The sequence below is a fragment of the Mirounga angustirostris genome, unplaced genomic scaffold (assembly GCF_029215605.1).
Source record: "Mirounga angustirostris isolate CCGP_5_RB_7025 unplaced genomic scaffold, mMirAng1.0.hap1 SCAF_7, whole genome shotgun sequence".
Taxonomy (NCBI): Eukaryota; Metazoa; Chordata; class Mammalia; order Carnivora; family Phocidae; genus Mirounga; species Mirounga angustirostris.
In genome coordinates, this window is record NW_026991715.1 from 12,311,963 (window position 1) to 12,336,308 (window position 24,346).

The following is a 24,346-nucleotide window of genomic DNA, read 5'->3' on the forward strand; positions in this document are numbered from 1 at the left end:
TTCAAAGCAGCAAAAGTATGGCCAAAGAATCTTTTTTCCTAAAACTGGATGACTGCCTTAGCAACTCCAGCTATGAATCCCTCTACGACCTACTGAAATTGTGAGAAAGCGCAGGAGGCCAGAACACGGATGCCTGTGTAATCGCTGGACCAGCTGCAGCCTGAACAGTGAGGCCACCATCTGGGAACAGGACCCTCCCTAAGGACTGCAGGGCCAGGGTCTTCTTGCTCACCAGCCCCCTCATGGCTGTCTGCGGAGGGCAGCTGTGGACCCCATACAGTTGCTGAGCTCTCCTCTGTCCAAGACAACCACTGGCCTGTGAATAGAGCCTCAAGTGCAGCAGTAACCTTCAAGTTCAAAGCAGACGAGGGAAAGAGGGGCTGACCTACGTGCAGCATTAGAAGTTAATTATACAGTTGGTCAGATACACTGCCTCAAACCCCGCGGTCAAGAATCTCTGTAATCTGCCTTCCCCTAAACCTTCCATCTAAGACTGCCACTTTGCTCCCCAAATTAGTTCTACTTCTTATCGCTTATTCCAGGTCTGCTGCAAACACTTTCTGCATTCAGCTCGCCCTCTCCAAACTGCAGTCCCATGAGGACCAGGCCAGAAAGAAGTGAGTCTCTGCAGCCCAGCCTGAGCCACACTCTTTCACTGGGGAGGCACTCTCTGCTTCGGAGAGGCCAGAAGCATCGGGGCTAAACGCTATTTCTTCATATCCATCATGGGAAATACAAGAATGGGAAAGAACTACACACCCAACACAGAGTAATACCATCAGCTAATGATGCATTTCTGGTTTATGTATCACCAAGATTTAAAAAAAAAAAAATGTGGTCCGGTAAGCCATTCATGCCGTCAAGTGTAAGAAGGAAGTTATAAATTAGAAAGAGGAAAAAAGTGAGTTAGAGTCAATGAAAAGTAATAGTTACAATAGCTATATGATTTGGGGGTGGCTGTACAGGAAGGCACTGTTTATACTCTTGTATTTTCTGTTTAATCCCCATAAAAGCCTCATGGAGGCAGACACTATTACTGCTGTCATCCCCATTTTACAGAAGGAAATGAAGACGAGTGGGATTAGTAACTTGCCCAAGGCCATGTGGGCATTAGATAGTGGAGCCAACTGTCTGAGTCTAAATCCCTGCTCTTGGCATCATTACAGCTCATTTGGAAAGTACAGAAAATATACAGAAGCAGGAAACAAAAATTACTTGTCATCCTACCACTGAAAAACGACATCACAGGTTGACTGGATGGCTCAGTGGGTTGAGCATCTGTCTGCCTTCGGCTCAGGTCATGATCCCAGGGTCCCAGGATCGAGCCCCGCATTGGGCTCCCTGTTCAGTGGGGAGTCTGCTTCTCCCTTTCCCTCTGACCCTCACCCCAGTTCATGCTCTCTCTCTCTCTTTAAATAAATAAATAAAATCTTAAGAAAAAAAAAGAAAAACAACATCACAGATTTGACACTATTCCTTCCGGTAATAAGAATGACAATACATTTTCTATGAGATTTTTAATCATCAGTATTTTTGAAGCAATAGTTTTTATAGGAACCAAATAGAACTGTTAATAGATATAACTGAAATTTCTGTCCAACATTTTAGAACAGTCCTATGATGAGTCTTTTCAACCACCCAGTTTTGGTTGGGAATCCCAGCCAAGTTTTCCCTTGCTTTACCCCTTAATGGGTGAATCCATGTCTTCATCCCCGTGGTTTGCCCCATTTCCATATGGTGTTTCAGAAGGTCACCAGCTCATGTGTTTCTCATGTCAGTATCAAGTGCCTCTCTTTAGACCATGGACACGTAACACGATTCTGCTGAATTCCTGAAGAAAAGGCTCCCAGACCCCTTGGGACAGCATATGGCAAGCAACCACATGTCATCACCAAAGCAGATTTCTGGGCAGCCAGTAGCTTCAGAGGACAAAGCTCTCCCAAGGCCTTGGAGCTCTTGTACCACTGGTAACTGCTGGAATGGGCATCTGCCTGTGAGAGAGCCCACCCCAGAGGGTGTCTGACACTTGAAAATGCAAGTGTGGCTTGAAACCTCATGCAAAAGAAAGATGAAGACCTTTGCCTGTTGCTATGACATCAGCCATCCACACACCCAGCAAATCCGGACAATGGAATGCAGACTAACTATATTTTACAGGAATAAATTGAAAGATTATTCTGGGGTATTTTCCCCTTAAGTCCACACAGAAGGAAATGGGTGTGGTGCCTTATCCTGTCAGGTCCTCTAAAGATCCATATGTGACTGGGAATGGTTTTGTATAGAAATAATCTTGTGGGGGCGCCTGGGTGGCTCAGTTGGTTAAGCGACTGCCTTCGGCTCAGGTCATGATCCTGGAGTCCCTGGATCAAGTCCCGCATCGGGCTCCCTGCTCAGCAGGGAGTCTGCTTCTCCCTCTGACCCTCCTCCCTCTCATGCTCTCTGTCTCTCATTCTATCTCAAATAAAAAAAAAAAAAAGAAAGAAAGAAATAATCTTGTGGTTGGTGTAAGTTTTCTCAAACTGGAAGGTGGTAGGAGGGATTTAATTGCATTCTTAAGGGCTTGGGTGTTTTGTGAGGAAGTTTAAATATTGAGTTTCCATTTTAAAGATGGTATAAAAAATCATCTTACTGGTTATAAAGAGATAATACATTTGTAGTGATAATTCACATCTGAAAAACTTTTTTTGTAGAAGACTTTTGTTCCTTTTTTTCAGACTTCTCTTTTTTTTTTCCTTTGTTCATTTGTTTGTTTCTTAAATTCCATATATGAGTCAAATCATATGGTATTTGTCTTTCTCTGACTGGCTTATTTTACTTCGTATTATACCCTCTAGCTCCAACTATGTTGTTGCGAATGGCAAGATTTCATTCTTTTTATGGTTGAATAATATTCTCCTGTACATATTTACTACATCTCCTTTATCCATTCATCAGTTGATGGACCCTTGGGCTGCTTCCACAATTTGGCTATTGTAAACAGTGCTGCAATAAATGTAGCGATGCATATATCTTTTCAACTTAGTGTTTTTGTATTCTTTGGTTAAATACTCAATAGTGTGATTACTGGATCATAAGGTAATTCTATTTTTAGCTTTTTGAGGCACTGCCATACTGTTTTCCACAGTAGCTCTGCCAGTTTGCACTCCCACCAACAGTGCATGAAGGTTCCTTTTTCTCCACATTCTCGCCAACACTGGTTTCTTAAGCTTTTGATTTTAGCCATTCTGGCAGGTGTGAGGTGCTATCTCAGTGTAGTTTTGATTTGCATTTTCTTGATGATGAATAACGTTGACCATTTTGTTGTGTCTGTCGGCCATCTGTATGTTTTCTTTGGAGAAATATCTGTTCATGTCTTCTGCACATTTTTAATTGGATTATTTGTGGGTTTTGGGGGGTGGAGTTGTGTAAGTTCTTTATATATTTTGGATGCTAAGGACTTCTGTTTCTTAAAGTAGTGTTTCTCCCACTGAAATAAGTGGGTATATTCTTGAGATTTTATGAGAATTTTTTCCCCTTGTAAAGGTTAATATAATTCTTAAATGAGAAATATCAGTCTTGTACATTAAAATTTTTTTTTTAAATTACAATATCTATCTATAATTTGGGATTAGTCTCCCTTTATCTCGGTTTCTCCATTAAATTAGTGGGAACTCATTCCCTTAAATGAGATGTAAAATCAGGTGAAATTAATAGGCTATTGCTCTTTTCAGTGGAAAGATGAGGAATTAATTGTTTTAGGCTTAAATGTAGTTCTTGAGCAGCAATGCACAGCACTATGGAGAAGGGAACAGTTCGTTCTTATCCAGAAGGCTTGTGGGGTAAGGGAGATGTGGAACAGAAGCTCAGAGCCAGCCGGGCAGCTCCTCTGCAGGGGTAGAACATCCTGGGCTCGATCAGCACAGGAGGCCTTGCCAGGAGCAGCAGTGGGGCTTCTGTTTTGGCCAGTTGAGCAGAGTAAAGCTCTAAGGTGAGGACTGGTGCAAGGAGTAGGTGAACGTGTGTGTGAAAGTACCGAGCACAGTGCGTGGCACAAAGCAGAGGCCCCCTACGTGTTCATTCTGAATCTTCAATTCAATTCAATTCTGAATTCAATTCAATTCAATTCAACCTGTCAACAGCTTGACAGGACTGTTGTTTTGATTTTTTTCTGGATAAGCTTTTATATTACACTGAACCTAGCTTGGGTAGAGTCAAACAAACAGGTTCACATTTGACAAGCCTACAGTGGGTATCTACCATATGCCAGACACATGTGCTAGGCAATTTTCTAGATGAAACCCCAGTCCTTCTCCAGTCCTCCAGTGTTCTAGGGTCAACTTGTCCAATAACACCCAAATGAATAACTGCAGTCTTATCTCACGCTACTCTGGAAACCCAAAGCCCAAAGTTTCTGGAAGGAAATTCCCATTCTCCTAGAACTTTCTGTCCAGTTCACTTTATACTGAAATGAAGATCCAGCCTCTTCTTCTAAATCGTTCCTCAAAACATACCACAAATCCGGGCTGTTGTGCCCATAAATTGAATTCAGCTGCTTCTCTAGAAAACTGCCTCTGCATTAGGATTTTTATCCCAAAGTCCAAGAGCATTTTTCCATTTTTACCTCGACCTTTAATTTCTGTCCCCGAGGAAGCCACCCTGCTTAGAAAGACAGAAGCCCTTGCTCAGGCCAAACTCTATACTGTTAACTGTACCTAGATCCAGAATACCAGACACACAGATTTATTCTCATGCTTATCAATGCCTAAGTAGAAGTTAAGGATTATTAGAAAAGAAGAAGTTGCCTTACATTTCAGATTTTACAAAGTCTTTCTATTTTAAGGTCTTACCTCAGTTGTTTTACTTTGGAAAATAGAGTATTATCTGGGTAAGAGCTCCATCAATACTAATATTGGCTGCCTATAGAGGTCCCCTGATGCACTCACTTGAAAACAAAGGAGGAAAATAAATTAACATAGATTTAGTCATTATTCCTGGGTATATGACCACAGCATTATAATTAAACTGCCTTGTAAACAAGTCTTTTAAGATTACTTTTCAAAGCCGTACAGTAAATGGTTAAGTTTTGACAATCAGGGAAGTATACCCCTACTGAAGGAATGCAAACCAACACTGGCCTGCTATCATGTGAATGTGTGCTTGTGGCTTGCTTTGAGCTTGTGTTCAGCTGCACGTAATAGAAGCCTAACTACGATGGCTTCCTCAAAGACTGAATTCTTCTTACGAGGCAATAAGTTTGGATATAAGGAGCTCAAGTCCAAGTAAGGCAGTTCCCCAAATCCATTAGGAACACGGGCTCCTGTTCACTTTCCCCTCCCTGTCCTCATTGTGCGGTTCTAGTCCTTGTGATGACAAGACGACAGCTCCACCTCCCAGTTTCCTGTCCACATTTCAGGCAAGAAAAAGAAAGGAAGGGTTAGGACTAGAAGAGAAAGTCAAAAAAGTGCATGCAAGCTGAATACCCTGTTCATCAAGAATTTTTTCCTAAAGACCCACCCAGCAATTTCTGCTTCCTTCTCATTGGTCAGAAGTTGAACTATGGTATATGGTCAAGTCTAGCTGCAAAGGAGTCTGGGAAGCTGAGTTTTTCTAGTGGAGCACATTATTCTACCCAAGCAAAATTGGAGTTCCATAGTTAAGGGGAAGAATAATGGCTGTTGGGAGAGCAATAAGCATCATCAATAAGCTAGAGCATCATCAGAGGCTCAAAGCATGCTATATTGCAAGCAGCTTACATGGAAGTGAAAATGATGTATTCTGGAAAACAGATGACACTAGTGATCTATAGATCAGGGCATTCAAACTTTAGAGTGCATAATAATTGCCTGGGAAATCTTGTTAAAATGCATATTTGGGGGGTGCCTGGGTGGCTTAGTTGGTTAGCATTTGACTCTTGATTTCGGCTGAGGTTGTGATCTCAGGGTCATGAGATCAAGCCCTGTGTTGGGTTCCACACTCAGCAGGGAGTCTACTTGAGATTCTTTCTCTCCTTCTTCCTCTGCCCCTCCCCCTCCTCCATGCGCTCTCTCTCTCTCTGTCTCTCTCTCTCAAATAAATACATAAATCTTTTTTTTAAAATGCATGTCTGGGGATCCTGGAGTCACAGGATCAAGTCCCGAGTTGGGCTCCCTGCTCAACAGGGAGTATGCTTCTCCCTCTGACCCTCCCCCCTCCCATGTGCTCTCTCTCTCTCTCATTCTGTCTCTCTCAAATAAATAAAATCTTTAAAAAAATGGTTTATTGATTTGTTAATAAATAACATTTCTAGGTCAGTGCATTTTATATAGTATTAATTTAAAATATGTATAGCAGATTTAATAACCAAAACTGTATAGATGAACGTTTAAAATTGTATATACTCAAGATGGCCCCCTGAAACTTTAAAGAAATTAATCCCAATGATAAATTAGGAAAACAGCCTTTTATTTGGAGTTGCTTTCTAACTGGGGCATATTGAGTAATTTTACTTATTTATTTTTACATTTATATTTTTAAAAGATTTTGAGAGAGAGAGAGAGAGAGCACAAGCAGGGAGGAGGGGTAGAGGGAGAAGGAGATGCAGACTCCCTGCTGAGCAGGGAGCCTGAACTCAGGACTCAATCCCAGGACTCTAGGATCATGACCTGGGCCAAAGGCAGATGCTTAACCAACTGAGCCACCCAGTTGCCCCTACTGAGTAATTTTAGAGTCAAATACTCTTCTGGATTCAATACCTTACTCCTGGGGCTACTGTTTCACTCACACTCAGTAAGACAAGCTATTTTTTAATACAGGTAGTAAGCGGAAAACAAAAAAAGAGAGAGAGAGAGATATGGTTCTCAACACAGACAAATCTGAGTTTTGATCCCAGTTGTAGAAATGATATATTTCTACATAATAAATCTCAAAATTTAGTGGCTTACCACAACCATAATCATTTATTATCTCATGTATTTCTATGGGTCAGGAATTTAGGTGTGGCTTGGCTGGGCAGTTCTCACGAAGGGGCTGTCAGATGTCCACTGGGATTGATGTCATCTGAAGGCTTGAGAGGGGTTGCAAATCTACTTCCAAGGTGGTTCATTTGGTTGATGTTGGCTTTTCATGGGGGATCTCAGTTCCTCTTCACAGGGCTGCTCGAGTGTCTTCACAGCATAGCAGCTGGTTTCATCCAGAGTGAATAATTCAGAAGATCAAAGTTGAAGCTACAATTGTTAGCTAGGATGCAGCAGGAAGTTACTCAAATATGACAGCTGAAGGAGGGCAAGGGACAAAAGCAGGGAAGGAACGTGTCTTGTTTGTTGTTTTGTTTTTTAAAGATTTTTATCCATTTATTTGACAGAGAGAGACACACAGCGAGAGAGGGAACACAAGCAGGGGGAATGGGAGAGGGAGAAGCAGGCCTCCCACAGAGCAGGGAGCCCGATGCGGGGCTCAATCCCAGGACCCTGGGATCATGACCTGAGCCGAAGGCAGACGCTTAACGACTGAGCCACTCAGGAGCCCTGGAATGTGTCTTGTTTTGTAGAACCAACAGTTCCAGCCAAGGAGACACCCAGCTAGGTGTTTCACCGGATAAACCCTCATGGGAGCCAGTCTGAGCTGGACTGGACCTGAGGATCTGTGCAGAAGCCCCTCTGAGTTGTCCTGAAGTTACCTTTAGCTCATTATAACACTAAGGTCTCCTCCTATGGGCAGAGTTTTCCCCATTTTTTGAACATATGATGTGTGTACTAGCATGTTGACATGCTAAGCATGCACTATTGAACCAAAGAGCCTATGCAAGCTCCCTGCCCCCGCCCCTAATGCACTGAATAAATCTTCCTATCCTAACCTCATGGGGAGACAGTGTTCTGAGAGCTATCTCCCTGTCTCCTTTCTTGTAACAAGTAAAACAAAATTCTTCGCTTTCAACACTTCTCAGAGTGCGTTCAATATGATGGTGACAAACCCCTTGAGTTTAGTTAGCCTCTGAAGTCATACACCATCACTTGTACCATGTTCTACTGATTTTAATCAAATCAGCTCTGATTTTAATATGGGAGTAAACTACACAAGAGTGGGAATGTCCGGAGTTAAAGATCATTGAGAATCTTCATAGACACTGGCTGGCCGTCATAGTTCAGCTGTGCCCATAGAGAAGGTCCCATAGAGCCTCTCTGCACTAATGTCCTTATCTATAAAATGGGAATTCATAATAGCCTCTAACTCATGAAGGTGTTTGAAGATGAGATAATATATGTCAAATGCTTTTCATTTAGTAAGAACCCAGTATGCATTAGCCATAATCATCATAATAGCGTTATCAACATTGTTAGATGATAGCTGTGATACTGTGATTTATAATAAGAAATATAAATTTGGTCTTCCTCTCCTACACACAGCTTCTAAAACCCTTGTCACTTCCTAAGTAATCATAGAAATGGGAGAACCTTGTGTTCTTTTGTACTAGTTCCCAAAATAGCTCCAGAGCAGAAAAGTAAAAGGAGTGTCTTTTGTTATTCACAAGGATGCCCTATCAACCATGTCTGAGTTTACAGTCACTGAAGTGGATTTTGGAGAGCCCTTAGATAATGAGAATGGTGACTGGTTGCCAGGGAAACCAACTTTGTGACTAGGGAGTTTGAACTTTCAGCCTGCCCTCCAACCACCAGGGAGGGGGAGGGGATGGAGGTTGAGTTAGTCACCAAAGGCCAATGATTTAATCAATCAAGCTTAAATAAGGAAGCCTCCATAAAAATCCCCAAAAGTATGAAACCTGGAGTTCAGAGAGCTTCTGGGTTGGTGAAGACGTGGAGGTGTTGGGAGGGTGGTGTGACGGAAGGGGACGTGGGACCTCTGCCTCCTTCCCCCATACCTGGTCCTATGCATGCCATCTCTCCTACATTCAGCTGCTCCTGAGTTGTATCCTTTCATAGAAAACCAGTAACCTAGTAAGTAAAACTGTTTTTCTGTGAGCCATTCTAGCAAATTATCAAACCTGAGGAGGAGGTTGTGGGAACCTCCAATTTATAGCCCGTCAATCCAAAGCACAACTGACAACCCAGCCTTGCGGTTGGTGTCTGACGGGATGGGGCAGTCTTACAGGACAGATCCTTTTAATTTGCGGGATGACATTACCTCCAGGTAGATAGTGTCTGAATGGAGTTAAATTTTAAGATGCCAGCTGGTGTTGGAGAACTGGTCAGTGTGACAAAAAACTCCATACCTTCGGTGACTAGAAGTGAAGTTTTGAGAGTATTGGGTGTGGAGAAGGGAAACAGTAGAGCTTTTTCCTTTTATGGCTAACAACCTTCCCACACAAAAACTGTATCTCTCAGTCCAGTTCACAGACAAGTCCACCTTCTGTTGGTGGTCATGTAGAAGGGTGGCACAGAGCCACTCATTCCTTGATAGATTCATAGCCTGTGAGAGCCTCCCATCTCTCACATGCCGCTCCCTGCCCTACAGATCACACACTTCAGCTGTCTTTATTGAACACCTTACATTTCGATGTTACTCCACCCTTTATGCCTTTGTACATGCTCTTCCCTCTGCCTGGAACACTCTGTCTCTCCAAAATGTCACGTAACATCAACTTATTCTTCTTTTCTCAATAAATATACTGATTTGTTTTCCTATGCATTCTCCTTTCTCTTTCTTTCTCCCATATTTTCCTTCATTCATTCAACAGACAGTTACTGAATGTCACCCAGGTGCCGGGAAGAAAATTGGTCAACAAGATAAAGTGCCTGTCTTCCTGTAACTTACAGTTTGGTGAGGAGGAAGATAAGAAGTATCCTCCCCTCAAAAGAAATACAGAAACATATCATGTGATGACAAGGGCTATGAAGAAATACTTAGCGAGGTAAAGAGACAAACAGTTGTGGATGCAGGGGGCTATTTTAAGTCAGAGTAACTTAAATAATTTAAATATATTTATCTTCCTTGTAGCCTATAAAAACCTCAGTGCCAGACATTAAATTATTTACCTCTGTATCTCCAGTACTTAATATGTCTGGATCCAAGCAGATATTTAGTAAATATTTGTTGAATTAAAAAAAAAAATGTATGAATGAATGAATGTTAGATTCCAATATAAACCCCAGATGAGAAACTTACAGCCCAGAGAGGTTTGATTTTTCCCAAGAAGAAACAGAGAGCAAGAAACAGAAATCTTAACTCTGAGAATGCTTTCTTCATCTACGGCCATACCACCCTGAACGCGCCCGATCTCATCTGATCTCAGAAGCTAAGCAGGGTCGGGCCTGGTTAGTACTTGGATGGGAGAATGCTTGCTTCAACGACAATGCTGTTTTTACTGTGTCATATTATGCATGCCTAAAACATCTTTGTTTTAATAATGCCCCATCTGTTCCTCTTTCAGTGTTGACTAGACTCGGCTACTTGAATGGAATTCTGAGAGCTTGTTTTTCCAGTTTTTTACTTAGTCTTCATGGAAACCATCACTGTTTACTCTTGAATAGACAAAGGGCTTCACCAAAGTCCCAACAGTATATTTGTCCACCTGGTCAAGCTTGGTTGGTCATAAGCCACATGGATTTGATATGCACAGGGGATCAGGAACCAAGAAAGAGTACCCACTGAGATCCCCTAAGATGCTTTTATAGAGGAAAAAGAAATCTGGGACAATAGTTCTCAAACTTTTTGGCTCAAGAAAACTGTCTTAAAAATTACTGAATACCCCGGATGCCTCGGTGGCTCGGTCAGTTAAGCATTCAACTTTATTGATTTCAGTTCAGGTCATGATCTCAGGGTCGTAAGAATGGAGCCCTGGATGGGACTCTGTGCTGAGTGTGGAGCCTGCTTAAGACTTTCTCTCCCTCTCCCTTTGCCCCTCCTCTGCTCTTAAAAAAAAAAAAAATTGAATACCCCAAATAGCTTTTGTGTATGTGAATTATATCTATTGATATTTGCTGTATTAGAAATTAAAACAATAATTTTTAAAAATGTACTAATTTAAAAAAATAAAAATGCATTACTATGTTAACATAAATAACATTTTTATGAAAACTAATTGCATTTTTCAAACTAAATACATAATGAGGAGAGTGGCATTGTTTTATATTTTGAAAATCTCTTTTATGTCTAGCTTACTAGAAGAAAGCTGGGTCCTCCTATCTGCTTCTGCATTCAGTTTGTTGTGATACCACACATCATTTGGCCTCTGGAAAACTGCACTGCACATCCATGAGAGAATGAGTATGAAATAGTCAAATAACATTCTGTGCTTATTGCACCAAGAATGAGTATTCTTGGTAGCACGTGGCATGTGGAATTTTCCTGTTCATTAGATTTCACTACAGCTAAAAGTCCCTTAAATTCATCCAAACACAGTTCTTCAAACTACGAAGATATTTACTTTATACCATGAAAGAAACAAAACAATTTTTTTCCTAGAAGGAGCTAAAGAGATCACTAAAGCTTATGAAAAAAAAAAACACGAAGAAAAAAGTAAACATAAAATAAGGACTTGAAAATCCATGAACATTAAGGAAGCTGCCTTTTGCTCAACACAGTGACGGAAATTAAATTCACCATTTCATCCATTCACTCATCAAAGAGTCATAAAGCTTGCAGGCTAGCTTTTGGAAATACCAACATATTCCCCCGTAGGCTCTCCCATTTCTGCCACTGGTATCACCATCTACCTGGTTGTTTGGTAGCCACTGGACTTCTTCCTTTTCTTTACCATACTTCCCACCTGTCTGCCAGGGCTACTGATGAACTCCAAAAGGTGTCTCAAACACGTTGACCCTTCTCTATCCTCATCACCTCCACTTTAACCAAGTCTGGACCCCTGCAATTGTTCCTAACTGTCCTAATCATTCATTCATCCATCCATCCATCCATCCATCCACCCATCCATCCACCCATCCATCCATCCACCCATCCAATATTTATGATTACCTGCTAGGTACCAGGAACTTTTCTTTTTAAAAATGTGATTTATCTATCTATCTATTTATCTATCTATCTATGGGGGGGGGGGCATAAGCAGGGGGAGTGGCAGGCAGAAGGAGAAGCAGGCTCCCCGATGAGCAAGGAGCCCGATGTGGGACTCGATCCCAGGACCCTGAGATCATGACCTGAGCCAAAGGCAGATGCTTAACTGACTGAGCCACTCAGGCATCCCAAGCAGGAACTTTTCAGCATAGTTGAAGACAGAGTTGGGAAACAGACAAAATCCCTGCCTTTATGGACCTTTCATTTAGTGGAGGGGAGAGAAACAAAAAATCCATTTACACAAATACATGCAGCTATGTCAAACGGATAATTGGTGTAGTATCAGAGTTTCAAGGGAGAGGTCAGAACACTTAGTACTTTTCAGTCTTCTGGTAATTCCAGGAAGAGGTCAAGCACTCATCTGCTCCCAGGGCCTTTGCACATACTGTTCCCTCTGCCTCTGCATTTTTTGAGGCTGATGCCATTTCACACTTCACCTTATATATCACTTCCCTAGAGAGGCCATCCCTGACCACCTGGTTTAAATCAGGTCCTTCCTATAATTTCCATCCAATAACCTGTTTGTTTTCCTTCTTGGTACACACCTCTTGAAAATACATACTGCTTACCTATTTACTACTTCTCCCAACATTAAACTGTAATTCCACCTTTGTTTTGTTTAACATTGAATATTTAGGGCCCATCACATCATGGACATGTGTGTTAGTTGGGTTTCCTCCAGAGAATAGAATCAATAGGAGATTATATATCATATATATGAGATTTATTGCAGGGAATTTATTTATATAAGATATATTGCAAGCAGCAAATATGTAAGTAGACTGTTACAAAACAGCAAAGCAACTATGATGTCCTAAGGGATGGAGTCAGGACCATGGTATCCTGAATTGGGACCAAAAAAGTCACATATAGTAAAGCCTCAATGCTAGTTCTTAGTTAATTAGCTATGAGATTAGCAAAAACACCCACTAGTGTCAGAGGAAGCTGGAATTCATTTATTCCTAAAGTCAGCTAGACACTTCCAAGTTCCTCTGGAACATTTGCCAGGATAATTTTGGTTCATAGTGTTTTCTGGTTTTACTTACACTCTGGCCAGTGAAAGAGTCCACAGGTGTGGGAGCCGTATCTTCCTTAGCCAATGGTATTATCATTAGGATCAAAGCTAATGAAAAGACAGATCTTATAGTCAGACACTTGTGTTTATAGAAAGCATAGAATCTTATTTTTTTTAAGTTTTTATTTAAATTCCAGTTAGTTAACAGCATGGAATCTTTCTTGGAAATAAGTGTTAGTGATTGTCAAATACGGTGAACACCACTGAAGTGTTCTCTGTCACCACTTATTAAAAGAAAAGGAAAAAATAAATGTTTTTACAGACTTATGAGGTCTTACTGAAAGTTATGAAAGAAGTAGAATTGCAAGAAGGATCATGCAGCTTTGTGTAGTATAATGAACTGTACATTTTCCTTTTTTTTTTTTTTTTTTTTTTTTGAGAGGTTGGGGAGGGGCAGAGGGAGAGGAAGCAAGAGAATCCAGACAGGCTCTACACCCAGCATGGAGCTCAACACAGGGCTCAAACTCATCTCACAACCCTGAGATCATGACCTGAACCAAAATCAGGAGTCAGATGCTTAACCAACTGAGCCACCCAGGCACCCCTGAACTGTGCATTTTCTTTATTTTCTTTTAAAGATTTTATTTATTTATTTGACAGAGAGAGATACACCAAGAGAGAGAACACAAGCAGAGGGAGTGGGAGAGGGAGAAGCAGGCTTCCCACGGAGCAGGGAGCCCGATGCGGAGCTCGATCCCAGGACCCTGGGATCATGACCTGAGCCGAAGGCAGACGCTTAACCAACGGAGCCACCTAGGCACCCCTGAACTGTGCATTTTCTTAAACACAAGATAAATGTATGGCTTCCTTCACACTGTAAAATATTAAAAAAATACATAACGATGAAAAGTACAACATAAAACTGGGATCTTTCATTTCCACCCCCATACTTCCACTTTCTTCTCCAGAGCTATGTGTCCTTCCAGTCCCATTTGTATGCATTTGAAAACAAATGTTTACATAAATATAATTTTAAAAATATCAATGGGATTATGTACATGCATTGTTTCAAGATTTGCTTCAGTCACTTATTAATATCTTGAAGACTTCTTTTTTTTTAAAGATTTTATTTGACAGAGAGAGACACAGAGAGAGAGGGAACACAAGCAGGGGGAGTGGGAGAGGGAGAGGCAGACTCCCTGCCCAGCAGGGAGCCCAATGCGGGGCTCGATCCCAGGACCCCGGGATCATGACCTGAGCCGAAGGCAGACGCTTAATGACTGAGCCACCCAGGTGCCCTTATATTGAAGACTTCTGTAAATGCATACACACAGATCTACCTTATTTTAGTGACTGCCTAATATTCCATGATAAGGAATGTACTAGAATTTATTTAACCACTCGCCTGCTTAGAAGCATTTAGTTTGGTTGGCTGTTTTTTCTATTCCTCACAGTGCTTCAGTGTATGCTTCATCAGTTAGGATACATTTGGCTGAAGGTAATAGAAACTGACTCAAACCGCTTTAATAAGAAAGAAATTTTTAGCTCACGGAACCAGAATTTGAGAGACAAAGCAGGTTTTCTTGCTGATGTATTGGCTCAACAAAGCCATCATGGAGCCGGTGTTTTCCATCTCTCTACCCTGCCATTCTCAGCATTGATTTCATCCAAATGCTGTGTCACCTCTGCACATAAAATGACTGACAGATTTACAGACTTTCTTATTTGCACAGCCAAATGGAGAAAGAGATTTGCTTTCAAATCTCAAGATTTGATTTTCTCAGTTCTCAAGAATAAAAAAGAACTTTCCCAGAAATCGTCTCTAAAGATACTTCACATCTGATTGGCTAAATTTGGGCCACCTGCCCATTTCTGAACCAATCAATGGCAAGGGGGTGGGGATTACTCTTAGACCATTCAGGCACACTATTTGACCTGGAGTCACTTCCCAAATTGCTCTGAAGCTTTCAGTAAAAGAAAGATGGAATGGATATTACAAAAACTGAATCAAAATGTCCAAATTTTCAAACTGTTACCTCATTGAACTATACACCTTTGAGAACCTGTGCAATTAGAATTTCTTTAGGATAGATTCCTATAAATACAGTTGGTGACTCAGAAAGTACCCACATTTAATGTGTTAATAGATTCAGTTAAATTGTCCCAAAAACAATAAAAAAGAAAAAGAAAAATCCCAAACCAAATCCGTTTGAAAGGATAAGAGAATACTCTCACTCCATGCATTTGCCAAAATGGCCTTTCTTGAGTCTTGCTCAAGTGATGTCTTTCTCACCTCAAGATCATAAAATTTATTCTCTATGATCTCTTACTGTTATAAATAACATTAATATATCTTCTTATATGGAACGAGCCTTGCATTCCTGAGATAAACTCTACTTGCTAATACAGTGATGCATTTCATTTGCTAATACTTCATTTGTGCTTTTTACAGCTGGGTACCCAATTACAAACAGCTTTTTTTGTTTTTGTTTGTTGGTGGTGGTGGTATTCCAGCCTAATAGAATGAAGTAGGGAACTTTTCATTTTTGTGTATGTCTGGATCAAATTATCCGTTCCTTGAAGGTTTGAGATAATCTGTCCACAAAATAATGTGGGTTGGTGACATTTTTGTGGATAAATGTTTGGCTCTAGAAATGCTTTTTTCTATTTTTCCCATAAATACTGGTCTATTCAGATTTTCTATTTTTCTACCATGTTTGTTATTTTCTATAAAGAAACACTGCATTTAAAATTTTAATGTCATAAAATTATGTCATAATATGTCTTTATATAAAGTCCCATATTTTATTTCTATGCTTTTCCCTTTTCTCTTTATCAGATTTTTCAAAATTGGATTCTTCTTCAGTTTTTTTTTTTCCTCTCTCTCTCATTTGCTTACTTATTAAAAAGCAAAACAAGGGGCACCTGGGTGGCTCAGTCGGTTAAGTGGCTGCCTTCAGCTCAGGTCATGATCCCAGGGTCCTGGGATCGAGCCCCGCATCGGGCTCTCTGTTCAGCGGGGAGCCTGCTTGTCCCTCTCTCTCTGCCCCTGCTTGTGTTCCTGCTCTCGCTGTCTCTCGTCGAATAAATAAATAAAATCTTAAAAAAAAGAAACATTTAAAAAAAAAAAAAGCAAAACAAAACAAAGTTTTAACTATTTTCCCCCAAGAAACAGCTGGGTCTGGTTTTACCTGACCACTTTATCCAATAAATACGAATGTATCACCAATAATATGAAGACTATGCCTGTTAACTTACAAATATTGTCACTGAGAGGTTGGGTGTTACAATATGTATAAGGATTACAGCATTTCTGATAATCTATTTTCTTCATCTTTTGTAAATTCAGCTTTGAGTTTCTGAAGCACATAATGTTAAACCCCTATTACCTACAATGAACTAAATTTAAGATATTAAAATGTGTATAAAAAATGTATTTTCCTGGGGCGCCTGGGTGGCTCAGTCAGTGAAGCGTCCAACTCTTGATTTTGGCTCAGGTCATGATCTCAGGGTCATGAGATCGATTCCTGCATGGAGCTCCATGCTAAGTGTGAAACCTGCTTGGGATTCTCTCTTCCTCTCCCTCTGCCCCTCCCCCTGCTCGCTCTCGCTAATATAAATAAATCTTTAAAATAAAAAAATAAAATCCTCTTAAAAAAAGAAAGGAGAAGAAAATTCTAGAACTCATCAAACAGAAGTACAGGATGAGATCATCAACACAAAAGGGCAAAGTTCCTCAACTTTTGAAAATAACTGTTTCATCTGTGAGCACTCAAGGGTCTGGAATCTGTTCTCCTACAACACATACCCCTCATCTTATGTGACCTGTGCATTTTCCCCATTCAAATAAAGCCTTCATTCCCCACATGAATTTAGACTTCAATGTCTCTCAACAAGTCATAGAGGCACAATTTGACAGAATCAGCTCATACCTCTCCAAATGCTTTGTTTTATATGTTACTCCTGCAGAAGTCTGGTCATTTGACTCTATTTAGCTGAGAAAGGATAACAGGTTGTGTTGCAATGAGGTCTGTGAATAAATATATAAAATGTGGTAATACTTGCTAATATCTACTAGAGACTTCTTATTTAACTATTTTAATCAATTCTTTACTTAAATCTTTCTTCAAAGACTTTATTTTTTAGAGCCTTCCTCCCTCTGGCACGCCCTCTCTTCGTTCCCTCCCATCTTCCCTCCCCTGAGGTAGACATCAGGACTTCCAGGCTGTGCTAGGTTATAAGCAAATTCTTCATCTAGATCTTTTTACCAACATTTAATCTTCAATTTTGTCCATTCTTCTATAGAACTTACTGAGTTTTTAAGTTTTCTATGATTATGTTCTTGATCTCTAAGAATTGTTTGTATTCATAATTGCATATCTTATTATATATGAATATCTATATCTATATCTATATATATCTATCTATATATATATCTGTATTCCTCTTTTATTACACAGAGATATTCATTAGAACTATCTTAGAATCTTTTCTTCAAGTGTTGGTTGGTTGTTGGGTTTTCTTTTCTTTCCCAGTTTTACTCAAATGGTGATTCTTGGTTATGTACTTAATTTTGTATCTGTGGTTCTGTGTATACATATCTCTGGATTTGGCTTCTGTTTCCTGCAGCTTGCCTCCAGGGATTGTGGGGTGGGGCAGGACATGTGGCTGGAGGAGGTGTTCCAACAGGTGTCTTCTGTGTGAGAGTCCTTCCTATCCCTCTCATGAGTCAGCAGCTGTGCGGGGCACTGCTCCACTGTTTCAGACCTAGGGTCCATCGTGGGGTCAAGATCTGCTGCCATTGCTTTGTGTAAATGGGGAAAAGGGGAAGGGCCAACCTGCCCAACCATTCTGCACAGGATTCCCTAATTAATAACCATGACCTCGGGGCGCCTGGGTGGCTCAGTTGGTTAAGCGACTGCCTTCGGCTCAGGTCATGATCCTGGAGTCCCGGGATCGAGTCCCGCATCGGGCTCCCTGCTTGGCAGGGAGTCTGCTTCTCCCTCTGGCCCTCCCCCCTCTCATGTGCTTGCTCTCTCTCATTCTCTCTCTCTCAAATAAATAAATAAAATCTTAAAAAAAAAAAAAAATGACCTCCCTTTGCTCCATTGCATCCGCTGAATGGGCTTGCAGGTTCCTGGAACTATAGTTACATCTCACAAAATTACTTATAACAGATTTCCATTAAACCACAACTGTTCCTCGACTTACTTTTTAAAAAGGCAACACTATCCCTTAATCACATTCCTGGGGTATTTATTGATGTCACAGAGAGGGCAGAGTCATAGTTTTGAATAAAGCAAAGAGGTAAGCAAAAGCAAAAGGGCTATATGCAAAGTCAGACTTCATTTTCAGAATCTTTTAGTGGGAAATTATTGCCATCATCAACAAAAAGGAAAACTAAGCACCTCCTTTTACCGAATAGATCTTAAATATCTCTGTATAGTTCGGGGAGATTAAATGAGAGAGGAAAAAAAAAAGATACACGCTCAATATAATTTATGTTTTTAAAGAAACCCAGGCCATTCAGATGATATATTTTTTAAAATTTTAAAATTTTGGAAAACAAGTCTTTTTACTGTTATATAAAATGTTTAATGTTTGTTATAGCTAGAATATTATATTTAGGTGGGGTTGCCAGTTATCCTATATATATAGGACATGCCCCATACTTAATTATGTTGTCCTGTGTCCTATATTTGTCATGACACCTTCAGTGCCCTGTATTCAGCTTTAAGAAATTACAAAATTCAGCAGTTAGAGCTATTTTTCTGCCACAGTAATTGGTGCCTACATCACTCACATGGCAATACCAGCTGAAAACCATACGTCTTCAAACATGTGAACAATTTCTTATTGTCTCTCCTGCAGCTTTGGCTGCAGGGAGACCAACCGGGGGACCTCGGAATTAAAAGGATTTTTCATACTCAAGAAAAGACTGTTCTTCAACCAAATTCCCAAGCTGTGAACAAGTAAGCACTGTTAATTCAAGTTAACTTTGTATCAGTGCACATGCTCTGAAAATCAGCCAAACAGCCAGAGCCTCACTCCTCTGGCCCTGCTTCTGGAAAGCAGCCAGTTAACAGCCTTACTCCAAGTGTCTAAAAGTGAGCAACTCAGTAACAGCCCCAAGCTTCTGAAAGCCGTTCAGTGATAAGCACCCCCACCCCATCCTGAAAGTCAGCAATCTGTGACAGCCCATGCTTCTCCACAAGAGCCATTTAGAAAGGACCTCACTCCAGGAGCCATGCTCCGAATGGTCATGGTTAGCTGGTCAGCAACAGCCTTCCTCCAGTGACCACACTAACACAGCTGAAAATCCTCCGTCTACACATTCCCGCTTCTCAAAGCCCCCCATTCCCTGAATGCCAAGCTTCTCAAAACCTTATGTAGGATCAACTCTGGCGTTTTCAAGGAAACAGTGTCTTTACAAGCACAGCTGACATCTGAACAATCTAGGGGTTAGGGGCGCTGACCCTGCAGTTAAAAATCTGTATAAAACTTTTGACTCCCTAAAAACTAACGGCTAATAGCCTACTGTTGACCAGAAGCTTTACTGTTAACATAAACAGAGGGGATGGGGGGATGGGGTAACTGGGTAATGGGCAGTAAGGAGGGCACGTGATGGAATGAGCACTGGGTGTTGTATAAGGCGGATGAATCACTCACCTCTACCTCTGAAACCAACAATTCGTTATATGTTAATTGACTGAATTTAAATTAAAAAACATTAACAGTTGCTTAGCACATATTTTTATGTTATGTATACTATATGCTGTAATCTTACAAAAAATAAGTTAGAGAAAAAATATTAAGAAAACTATAAAGGGGGCATGTGGCTGGCTCAGTCAGAAGAGTGTGGGACTCTTGATCTCGCGGTTGTAAGTTCAAGCCCCATGTTGGGTATAGAGATTACTTAAAAATAAAATCTTTAAAAAAAGAAAGAAAACCACAAGGAAGAGAAAATACGTTTACAGTACTGTACCATATTTATCTTTAAAAATCTGCGTGTAAATGGACACATGTAGTTCCAACCCATGTCATTCAAAGGCCAACTCTCCCTCATAGGCAAACAGAAAGTTTACCTTTTCTGCATCAGAGGTCAGTAAGTTCAATTTATTGTTAGTTGGCAAGCTTGCAACCCTTCAGCTCTGTTTACAGGTCGTTATGAGTTCAGATTTGTGAGTGACCGATGGCACTGATATGGCCATAAGATCACCAAATCCAGTCTTCAAATTTTGCAGTGATTATTAATAGTAAATTGGTGATGTCTCATTTGCATATATTTGAAACTCCAAATACCAAAACACAAACATTTTATGATGAGTTTCTGAACTGTGGACACTATTTTTTTTAAAGATTTTATTTATTTATTTGAGAGAATGAGAGACAGAGAGAACGAGCTGGGGGAAGGGCAGAAGGAGAGGAAGAAACAGGCTCCCCGCTGAGTAGCAAGCCTGATGTGGGACTTGATCATGACCTGAGCTGAAGGCAGACACTTAACCAACTGAGCCACCCAGGCGCCCCAGTGGACACTTACTAAATGAGAAAGTAAAAGTCCTTTGAAGCTTTTTATATAATATTCCATTGTTCATTCAATATAAAAACTGTTAGATATAAAGCAGCATATACTAGCAGCTGAGCATAAGACATGGATGATTTCCTCAATTAGTACCAAAGAAAATGATAAAATGACATTTTTTTTTATTTAGTGGAATTCAGGTGAGGATAAAATAATCATAGCAGGGGTTGTAACGGCCTTCCACTGTCAGCTTGAAAGAGTCTTTAAATGTACTGCTATGAGAAGTATTGTCTGATTTCAAAACTGCGAGCAAATATTCAAGCGCCAGGACAAACATAACAGGACTAACATAACATAATAAAATAAAATAAAATTTTTTAAAAATCTACAGCAATAATAAAAAGTGTAATAACCGTGTTCATTACTACAGGTTATCAAAGATCTAAATGCCTCATCTTTTTGCAGCACAGACACGGATGCAAATGACCACAATCAGAAAACATTTTTCTTTTGCTTGCACAATATTTTTCTTGTGCAAGAAGCTTGCCTAAAGGGCTTTGTGAACAAAACCCCTTCTAGAGGAGACTTCAGAAATAGTAGCAAATTTTAACCTAGACTCTTATAAGCCAGGAGTTAATGAGATATATTGTATTGCCTTTTTTTTTTTTAAAGATTTTATTTATTTATTTGACAGAGAGAGAGATAGCGAGAGCAGGAACACAAGCAGGGGGAGTGGGAGAGGGAGAAGCAGGCTTCCTGCCGAGCAGGGAGCCCGATGTGGGACTCGATCCCAGGACCCTGGGACCATGACCTGAGCCAAAGGCAGACACTCAACGACTGAGCCACCCAGGCGCCCCATTGTATTGCTTTTGATGTAGACCATGCAGTTGTTTGGGCAAAGGTGCAGAAAAAGTTTATTCACAGTTGAAGAAAAGCACAGATATATTCCATAGAAAGCACTGGCTGTCTTGCTCATATTCTGCATAATGCCGCTCGAATAGCACGTGATGTTCTTTCTAATGACACTATCATGGCACTGTTATGAAACTGTTCTCTTACCTCAGCATTTATACTAATGCTGTGAGCAGCATTATACTCTTTGTACTGAGCAATTAAAGATACTATGACTTTGTTGGCATTATTTAAATCTCTCAAAACAGCTACTGGCTCTCTAACAAACACATGTGAAGGAATTCTCAGTTTATCACTTGAATTATAACATCATACTTTAATTATGAAGAAAAGGAATCCTACTTTCTGGTTGAGTTTTTTTTTTTTTTTTTAAGATTTTATTTATTTTTTATTTGAGACAGAGAGAATGAGAGACAGAGAGCATGAGAGGGAGGAGGGTCAGAGGGAGAAGCAGACCCCCTGCCGAGCAGGGAGCCCGATGCGGGACTCGATCCCGGGACTCCAGGATCATGACCTGAGCCGAAGGCAGTCGCCCAACCAACTGAGCCACCCAGGCGCCCTCACCGTTTATTTTCTTAATTGAATAGAATATATCATTAACATCAGTTACCTCTTAATGCAACTGAAATTGGCTAAGGTATTGTCATAATCTGGAAAAATTTGATGAAGATATATTACTAGTGTTTTTGAAACAAAGATGATAAGATTAACCTCTTTTAATCATTGGTTTCTTAATTGCTCTTTATTTTTTTTTTTAAGATTTTATTTATTTATTTGAGAGAGAGAATGAGAGACAGAGAGCACAAGAGGGAAGAGGGTCAGAGGGAGAAGCAGACTCCCCGCCGAGCAGGGAGCCCGATGCGGGACTCGATCCCGGGACTCCAGGATCATGACCTGAGCCGAAGGCAGTCGCTTAACCAACTGAGCCACCCAGGCGCCCCTCTGGTTGAGTTTTAATACAGCAGCCCCCTCCCCCCCCATCACAGGGGATACATGGCAAGAACTCCAGTCTGAAACCCCAAATAGTACCGGATCCAATGTTTTTCCTCTACCTACATACGCACGATAAAGTTTAATTCATAAGTCAGGCACAGTAAGAGGTTAACAGCAATAACTACTAATAAAATAGAATAATGATAGCAATATACTATAATAAAAGTTACGGAAATGCGGTCTCTGTCTCAAAATACCTTATTGTACTCTACTCACCCTTCTTGCGATCGTGTGAGAGGGTAGGAGGCCCGCCTGGTAAGATGACGTAGGGAAGGACGCAGGCGCTGTGACGTCACTGACGCAGCGTTAGGCTCCCGTTGACCTTCGGACTCACGTCGGGTGGGTCGTCTGCTTCCGGTGGGCTTGACTACCTGGAGCTGAAACTCTGGAAAGCCAAATCCCGAATAAGTGGGGGGTTGGGGGGGCGGGCGGACGGGCGTCATTTATCCAGTAGAAGCTACCGATTTCTTGTCAGCTCCCTTTAATCACTTTAATTGGAGGGTGATGCCAAGTGAAAGAAGAGCTACAATGTTGTCGGTGTATTCCATTGTTGGAAGGAACTTGCCGAGTGTCTTAAGGAGAATCGAGGGCAAATTTATCCCTTTCATGACCAAGGCTGTTCCTGGAAAGGGCAACAGAACTTTTGAACAGGAAGAGGAGTTCCAACTTGAAGCAGATAATGGCACTTGCTGTAACTCGGTTTTTGTTTTTTTTTTTTTAGATTTTATTTATTTATTTTGACAGACACAGCGAGAGAGCGAACACAAGCAGGGGGAGTGGGAGAGGGAGAAGCAGGCTTCCCGCTGAGCAGGGAGCCCGATGCGGGGCTCCATCCCAGGACCCTGGGATCATGAGCCAAGCCAAAGGCAGATGCTTAACGACTGAGCCACCCAGGCACCCATAACTTGGTTTTGAAGTCAGTATTATCCTTTGAAGAATTTGATTCCTTTACTCGATGTTACAAAATGTTCTTCCAGCATAGGACTTTGAGGAATCACGTGTATTGTCAAAGAAGAAGAAAATAAAAACGGGGGCGCCTCGGTGGCTCAGTCGTTAAGCGTCTGCCTTCGGCTCAGGTCATGATCCCAGGGTCCTGGGATCGAGCCCGGCATCGGGCTCCCTGCTCTGCGGGAAGCCTGCTTCTCCCTCTCCCACTCCCCCTGCTTGTGTCCCCTCTCTCGCTGTCTCTTTGTCAAGTAAATAAATAAAATCTTAAAAAAAAAAAAATGGTGTTGTTTATTATTGAGTTGTAAGAGCTCTTCATGTAGTCCAGCTATAAGTCTCTCATCAGATATATTATTTCCAAATATTTTCCTCCATTCTGTGTGTGATAGTGTCTCTACAAGCGTAGAAGTCTTTAATTCTGATTAAATCCAATGTTTGCTTTTTTTTTTTTCATTTATTGCTTGTGCTTTTGGCGTTATATCTAAGAATGCATTGCCAAATCCAAGGTACTACAGATTTACCCTTCAGTTTTCTTCTAAGAATTTTATAGTTTCAGCTCTTGCCTTTAGGTCTTTGATCCATTTTGAGTTAATTTTTATATATTGTGTGAGGTAAGCATAGTATTTCATTACTTTTGCTCATGGCTATCCAGTTGTCCAGCACTTTTTATTGAAAAGATAATTATTTCTCATTGAATAGTCTTGGAACCCTTGTTAAAAACCAGACCAGCGGGCGCCTGGGTGGCTCAGTCAATTAAGCATCTGCCTTTGGCTCAGGTCCCAGGGTCCTGGAATCAAGTCCCATAGCAGGCTCCTTGCTCATCGGGGAGTCTGCTTCTCTGCCCCTCCCCTGGCTCATGTGCATTCTCTCTCTTGCTCATTCTCTTTCTCTCTCAAATAAATAAAGAAAAAAAAACAGACCAGCTTCTGAGAAGTATGGGGGGAAAATTGTAGGATGAGAATTGGATCTTAGGGAGA

The 24,346-nt window shown here is 40.9% G+C and overlaps 1 long non-coding RNA gene across 2 annotated transcripts in view; it reads right to left on the reverse strand.

The window, feature by feature from the left end:
• Positions 1-6,905: 6,905 nt before the first annotated feature.
• The window catches only part of LOC135365335 (uncharacterized), a 38,026-nt gene continuing 20,585 nt past the window's right edge, over positions 6,906-24,346 (reverse strand). The window contains exons 5-6 of one of the 2 annotated variants that reach the window (XR_010412955.1): positions 22,641-23,046; positions 6,906-7,229 (exon numbers count right to left, since the gene is read on the reverse strand). This is a non-coding gene — a long non-coding RNA (uncharacterized LOC135365335). Of the gene's footprint in view, positions 7,230-12,760; positions 13,106-22,640; positions 23,047-24,346 lie in introns of those variants that run through there. The other variant, XR_010412956.1, reaches the window with a different exon arrangement.